At 40.1% G+C, this 7,251-nt stretch overlaps 1 protein-coding gene across 13 annotated transcripts in view; it reads right to left on the bottom strand.

The window, feature by feature from the left end:
• The window catches only part of TMEM178A (transmembrane protein 178A), a 262,811-nt gene that overhangs the window by 70,568 nt on the left and 184,992 nt on the right, over positions 1 to 7,251 (bottom strand). The window contains exon 9 of one of the 13 annotated variants that reach the window (XR_008618885.1): positions 4,477 to 4,516. The exons of the other annotated variants lie outside the window; for them this stretch is intronic. The gene's annotated coding sequence lies outside the window, so the exon portion shown is untranslated. Of the gene's footprint in view, positions 1 to 4,476; positions 4,517 to 7,251 lie in introns of those variants that run through there. 13 annotated transcript variants of the gene reach the window in all.

Here is a 7,251-nt window from a genome sequence, read left to right as displayed (position 1 = left end):
ATATGTATATGTATAGCTGATTCACTTTGTTATACAGCAGAAACTAACACACCATTGTAAAGCAATTATACTCCAATAAAGATGTTTAAAAAAAAGTGAATCAGCAAAAAAAAGCAAAAAAAAAAAAAAGACACATGCACCCCAGTGTTCACTGCAGCACTGTTTACAATAGCCAGGACATGGAAGCAACCTAAGTGTCCACTGACAGATGAATGGATAAAGAAGATGTGGTACATATATATAAAATGGAACATTAGCCATAAAAAGGAACGAAACTGGGCCATTTGTAGAGACATGGATGGACCTAGAGTCTGTCATACAGAGTGAAGTGAGTCAGAAAGTGAAAAACAAATATCGTATATTAACGCATATATGTGGAATCTAGAAAAATGGTACAGATGAACCTATTTGCAGGAATCGAGACACAGACGTAGAGAACAGACATGTGGACACGGGGTTGGGGGGAGGAGGGGGGGGTGGATGAATTGAGAGATTGGGATTGACATATATACATTACCATGTGTAAAACAGATAGCTGGTGGGAACCTGCTGTGTAGCGCAGGGAGCTCAGCTCGGTGCTCTGTGGTGACCTAGAGGGGTGGGATGGGGGCGGGGGGAGGTCCAAGGGGGAGGGGATATATGTATACATAGAGCTGATTCATTTCATTGTACAGCAGAAACACAACGTTGTAAAGCAACTATACCCCAATTTTAAAAAAAGATGACTATTTATAGTATATTAAGACAGAAAAAAATCTTTTATTCCACTAAAAGAATTATGTTTGAAACAACTTTTAGCAAGAAAAAAAAAGATGGAGTAGGTAGCAGTTTGGAGTTTTCCAAACTAAACAAAAAATGGTTATGATAGCAGCTCTAAACTTACAAACCAAGAGCATTTATTTCTGGTGGCATGCATCTTGCAGAAGGAAAAAGAATAAATGTCCCTTTCAGAACTCACAAGTTCAAGTTAAATGACAACTCTCTCCATAGAGCAGGTAGTGCAAAGGAAATAGACAAGGAGAAGGCCTGCTCCTTATAAGGGAACATCTGAACTCCCAAACCAAGATCAAAAGGTGTCCTCCCCAAAGTGTGTGTCAGTAACTTAATCCTCCTCACTGTGTAATCTGATTTGCCACTATAAGTCAATGCAATAATCACAGCAGCAAATACTTAAATATATGCTTCAAACCTGGATCACTGCCCAGAAGTAAAGTGCATCCAAATATCTGATATTCTGACATTTAATAAAAGTTTGAATTATATTTGCAGTCCCCTGTGATTTAATTTTCTTGAGCTCAATATTTAATAAAACAATAGAAAATTATTACAAGTATCTTGTGCTATTCAGAAACCACTGGATATGAGCCTCGTTCTGGGGTCAGACGGTAAGAGATTAAATCCCAATTTAGCCACATACTAGTTGTCTGACTAGCAACTGACTCAACCTGTCTGTCCCTCAGTTTTTCTCACCGGCAAAACGGGAATTATCCTCGAATCTATTTACCACGGCTGTTGTGAGGATTAATAAATGATTATATACAAATTGCTTCGAGCACTGCCTGTTTATATTATAAAGAGGACTCAGCAGAAGTTAACTAAGGTTATTATTTTTTAAAGTGGAACCCGGCTACTCACTCTTCTCGTTTTGTTTGTTTGCTTGTTTGTTTCAAATAGCTGTACAAATATCTGCACACTTTCCCAGTTTGTTTCAAATATTCTTCCAAATAAACTCTTTTTAGAAAGAGAAGAATTGAACCAATAACAGACTTCAACACAGAGAATCTGAAGTTATGTGGTTGGAGAAGATATCCAGTGAAGCATCTGAACCTCAGATCACAGAGAAATCTGCCTTTAAGGCAAACTTAAAAATGGGCATCGGCCTCTGAGTTCCAAATCTGAAAGAATTTCCAGAAAGTACAAAGAAAGAAAGAGCTGGTGAACAAAGTAATGCGATAATATTGCTTAGGTCTACCTCTGCCCTCTCTACTGTAAGCCCCGTGATAGCAGGAAAGATGGCACATTTGCCTTTTCATCCTCAAGGCCAGTAGAATCTCAAGAACCTAGAGGGCACTGGGTGAATGCTGGCTGGTTGTTTAAATGAATGAAATTTGAAATGAACCATAGACACGGCACTGAGCTCATAATGCATTTTCACGCATGCTAACACTGGATCAGAGCAAAGTACTTGTGAAAATATTGCTAGCTAGGAACAGGGATCTTGCTTCATTTTCCAGTAAAATTTTGTTGAGGGCTTTGTTTTTCTTCCTGGATCTCTGATTATTTAGGTAACAAGATCACATAATAGGAAGAAATCCCATTTATTGAGTTTAAATGTGCCAGGAACTATGTGAAGCACAATACATTTGATCTAATAGTTCTTGGCTGAACTATTACTGCTGTACTAGTTTTACAAACTGTGAAGATGGAGAACAGAAAGGTTAAGTGAATTTTTTAAGATCACACAGCTAACAGGCAGCTGACCTAGGCCTGAAACCCAGCTTTATCCAACTCCTAAAGATGTGCTTTTAACCACTGCATTGCATTAAACCCTCTTAAAGTCACAAAATATCAGAGGCTAAGAGGATCTTGTGTATTTTACAGGTAAGGAAACTGAGACCAGAGGTGTGAGGTGCCTTGCCAAATATAGCCTGGTTCATCAACGCAGAGCCTAGGAGTTGAACTTAAGACTCTTATCTGACAATCCAAAATGATTTCCCCTGTACCTCATCACTTCCTTTTTAACAAAAGCAGCCTTATTCTAACTTTGGTAAACCCAATCAATCTCTTTACTGAATGCTAGAGAGAATTTCCCTTCCAGCAATGACTTACTCTTGTTTCATAAGCTCAATCAGTTCTTTTGTAATCGAAAATATGCACCACAAAATAAATTCCATGGGTTAGTAGTCTAAGCACTCGTTTTTGGTTTTTGGTTTCTTCTTTCCCCTGCCTTCAAAATCACCACTCAGAGCATGCTGCCTGAGACAGACTCCTTTCCAGGGGGCTGGGACTGATGGAGAGTAAGGAGAAAAAAAAAAGACAAAGTGCAAATCTATTTTCACAGTCAGATCTAGCATTCACCAGATGATTGCCATGTAATACATGTGGGTGACAATAGTCACCCAGTGAGGTCTAGCATCTTAACCAAGATGTCTATTGTGTCCAATCCATTTGCTAAAGATGGTCTTACTACACCAACCCTGTGATGATTAAGGCATTGTTCACCAAACCAGGCATTATGACTGATGTTTAAAAAAAAAAGTGCATATGTGCAAAATGCAAATCTGACTACCGCAATAATAATCCTGTCTTTGTTTAAAAGGAGATGCTATTCCAGCATATATGTGGGGCTGTTCTACTCCAGCATTGATGGAGGTTGGATCACAGGCCCAACACTCACTCTCCTGTTAGAATCAAGGGGTGTCTTCACAACGGAGGGAGAAGAGAAGATCCAGTTTATGGATACAGGACAAGGGGAAATGGACAAGGGATTTATATAGTCTTTTCGGAATCACCAGCAGAGCCCCCCAGTAAAAGTGTCCTTTGCATGTAGCTTATGTGGCAAAATGTTGATAATTACTGAATGTGGAGGATGAGTAAAAGAGTCTATTATTCTGTTCTGTTTTTGTGAATTTGAAAACTTTTACAATAAAGGTTCTTGTTTTTTTTTCCTTAAAGTAATCCTTTCCTTGGGAAGAAGCTTCCCAGAGTCTTGTCTTAGTGATGACGCCCATCTCGGAGGGAAGGATTAGTAGAGGGCACTGGACTTGAACTCAGAAGTCCTTGACCTTAGCGGTCCAGCAATCTCCCGAGCCACAGATCCCGGAGGGTTCAACCTTCCCTAACTCCTACTTTGTTTCATATTCTCCCCTCCATTTACTCCCATCATACCCCCTGATAGTCCTTATCATTTCGTATTTCCTTTGTCTTCTTCCCCATTCCCCCAGGAGTACAAGAACTCCTTGAGAGGTGGTATCACGACCCATTTAATGCTAAATCACCAACACCTAGTATGACGTCTGCATGTATCCAATGCTCAGTAAATACCTACTCAGTCAAGGAAAAAAGCAACTGACATTAAGTATACATTTATTAGCAGTACCCATTTCCTATTCTTGTTGTCAAGATTGAGACCACTTAGCACAGTGGTTGGTGAGTAGTAATTACTCATTTAATGGTGGCTGCTTTAATAACATTATTACTACTATCATTACCCACCTATCATATGCTATTTAATCATGATCCAAAAGAAAATTCTCACAGAGGACCCAGTCACACCATTACTAAGTGACAGAATTCGAACCTAAGACCATTTGTGGCCAAAGTTCATGCTCTTAGCTCTGCATCATTCTGATTTATTTCTCGTAGATGGGCCTAAAGAAAGCCAAAGGATCTCAGTTGTGGACTGTTATCCTCACCAACAGGATGTCAGATTCTAGAGGCAAGCCACCTGGCACTTTCCATGGCTGAAAGGAGGAGGCATCAAACTGTTCCAGGCTGCTTAAACTCAATTTAATCCCTGAGTGAACAGAGAGAAACAAATAGCAGTCACTATAGTTCACGTGGTTGAAATAAATGTATATTTCGCTTGAGTCAGCAGTTCTCTCCCCTCAAATGCATTAGTGTTAGTTTACTGTACATATACTTTTCTCTTTAGACTTAATCATCACTATATTAAATCACATGGGGGCTGCTAGTCCAACAGCACAGGTTTGAATTAAATGTTAAGAGAACACTGGACTGAAACAATTTCCTTTTCCTTCGTCTGTGCTTGAATTTCCCTTTTCCTAAGGAGCTGTGGATGGCAGCTGTCAGGAAAAACTAAGGGTGAGGGTGACCAGCTGGGCAAGAGGGGGAGTAAGAGATAATCAGTCTATGAGCTCTGCCTACTTCACTAACTTGGTGATCTCAGACCAGTCATTGCTGCTCTTTATGCTTCTGTTTGCCCAGCCATAAATGAGAAAAATCATGCACAGTGAGAGCTGGGAGTTCGCATTTGCAAGGTACTCTGAAAACCGACAGAAGAGTTAATAAAAATTTATTACACATGCAAATCTCCATATTGTTACACCCCTTCCTTAAGAAGGTGTCAAGACAAAGGTCATATGGTATCTCTTAGATGTGGAATCTAAAAAAAGATACAAATGACCTTATTTACAAAACAGAAACAGACTCACAGACATAGAAAACAAGCTTATGGTTACCAAAGGGGAAGTGGGGGAGGGATAAATTAGGAGCTTGGGATTAACAGATACACATTACTGTATATAAAACAGATAAACAAAAAAGGTCCTACTGCATAGCACAGGGAACCATATTCAGTATCTTGTAATAACCTATAATGGAAAAGAATCTGAAAAATATACATATATATATACACACACACACACACACACACACACACACACACATATATAAAACTGAATCACCTTACTGTACACCAGAAAGTAACAAAACATTGACAACCAACTATACTTCAATTAAAAAATTTTTTTTTAATTAAAAAAAAATTTTTTTTAAAAAGAAGCTCTCAAGAAAGCACAGATTTTCTTAGCTTCATTCTAGTATGCCTTCCCAGCCCACAGCTGAAGAGCATCAGGGAGCCACAGCCAGCCATTCTCAGGCAGAATGTAACCTTCGGGTCCTTTTGGCTCCCAGAGATCAGATACATCCTCCTTGCAATGTGTTTTCCTTGTGAACTCAGCCAGGGACCTAGAACTGGACTTCCAGGACCAGCCCTCAGATACTCCTTTTCTAAACGTATCACCCAGACCATCAGATAAAATTATAATTGCATCAAACAACCTAGATTAAGCTCACATTTGTAGCTTTCTGGGGAACTTAGAGTGAAATTCAAAATTACCTCCCTAGCAAAGGAAGGGAGGTCCTTAAAACAACAAAATGAATCACTGATGTGGCAATAAAGGGTTAAAGGCAGCAGTGCCTCAGATCCTGAAAGGTTTGCCAATGTCTTCAAAGCTCAGTGGCTTTACCTCCGTCCATGGGTTGCGTTTTTTTGTTTTTTTCCTATTCTTTTCAGCCGCACTGCCGGCACGCAGGATCTTAGTTCCCTGACCAGGGATTGAACCCACACCCCGCCACCCCGGCCCCCGCAGTGGAAGCGCAGAGTCTTATCCACTGGACCGCCTGGGAAGTCCCATGTTGGGGCTTGTTTTAAAAGAATATGAAGAACCTTAAGCTCCTGGAAAGTCAGATATTTCCCTCTTCAACAGCAAGCCTTCCCAGGAGATATGGAGCTCCCCTTCCAGCTACACACATGAAATAAAAACAGGAAAATAGTGGGAAAAATAGGAGATAGTAGAATGATGAGGACCAAATGTGCAGAAAGCAAAAGAGAAATCTCAGGAACAAGTTACTGACCTGGTAGTAAAGTCTAGAAATTGTGATGCTAATGGAATTCTGAGACAACTTCCTGAAGGAGTCCATAGCCCTTTAATCATGAACGAAAGGGAAAAATGGATCAAGACACCCAGAAGAGATATGCACCCAGCCCTGAGAGTTGGGGAGGAAAAATTTGTCTTGCCCTTGTGTGATGAGCAAGAGCTAAACGTAACTACTTGGGTAATGAGTTGACTAGTTAAATGAACACTAAATCAACTCTACTAAGCACACTGTGTTGTCTACAAATAACCCACTCATGTTTTTAATCTTCAGTTCAAGAATCCTAACCAGGTATTATTTACAGCAGCAAAAACTGAAACTGACATATCCTAAATGCCACCTGACATTCACACTGGTGGTTAGATCAGCCTAGATTGGAAATATGTGCACACTCTCCAGCACAAGGAGAAAAAGTGTAAACACCACATAGAAATGACCATATCCAGGATCCATGCTCCCTTGTTCATCTCTAAAACCATTGCTGTGACTCTTCACCTATTTTGCCTCTCCTCACATCACCTTCATGGCCCACTCCCCACCCTCTTCCCTACAAATAACACCCCTGTTCCCAGTAATCTGGTTAAAGTAATTTACATTAAATTATGTATTTTTGATAGCCCTAATCTTTCCAGAATAATTTTCATTTTTAACATAGAAGACCCAGAGTCTGTCCCATCAGGAAACTTGCAAAAGCCTCTTAGATAGCCTCATCCACCAGAGGGCAGACAGCAGAAGCAAGAAGAACTACAATCCTGCAGCCTGTGGAACAAAAACCACATTCACAGAAAGACAGACAAGATGAAAAGGCAGAGGGCTATGTACCAGATGAAGGAACAAGATAAAACCCCAGAA

This window comes from Physeter macrocephalus, chromosome 12 (assembly GCF_002837175.3).
Source record: "Physeter macrocephalus isolate SW-GA chromosome 12, ASM283717v5, whole genome shotgun sequence".
Classification (NCBI taxonomy): Eukaryota; Metazoa; Chordata; class Mammalia; order Artiodactyla; family Physeteridae; genus Physeter; species Physeter macrocephalus.
This window is presented reverse-complemented; position numbering and strand designations above follow the sequence as displayed.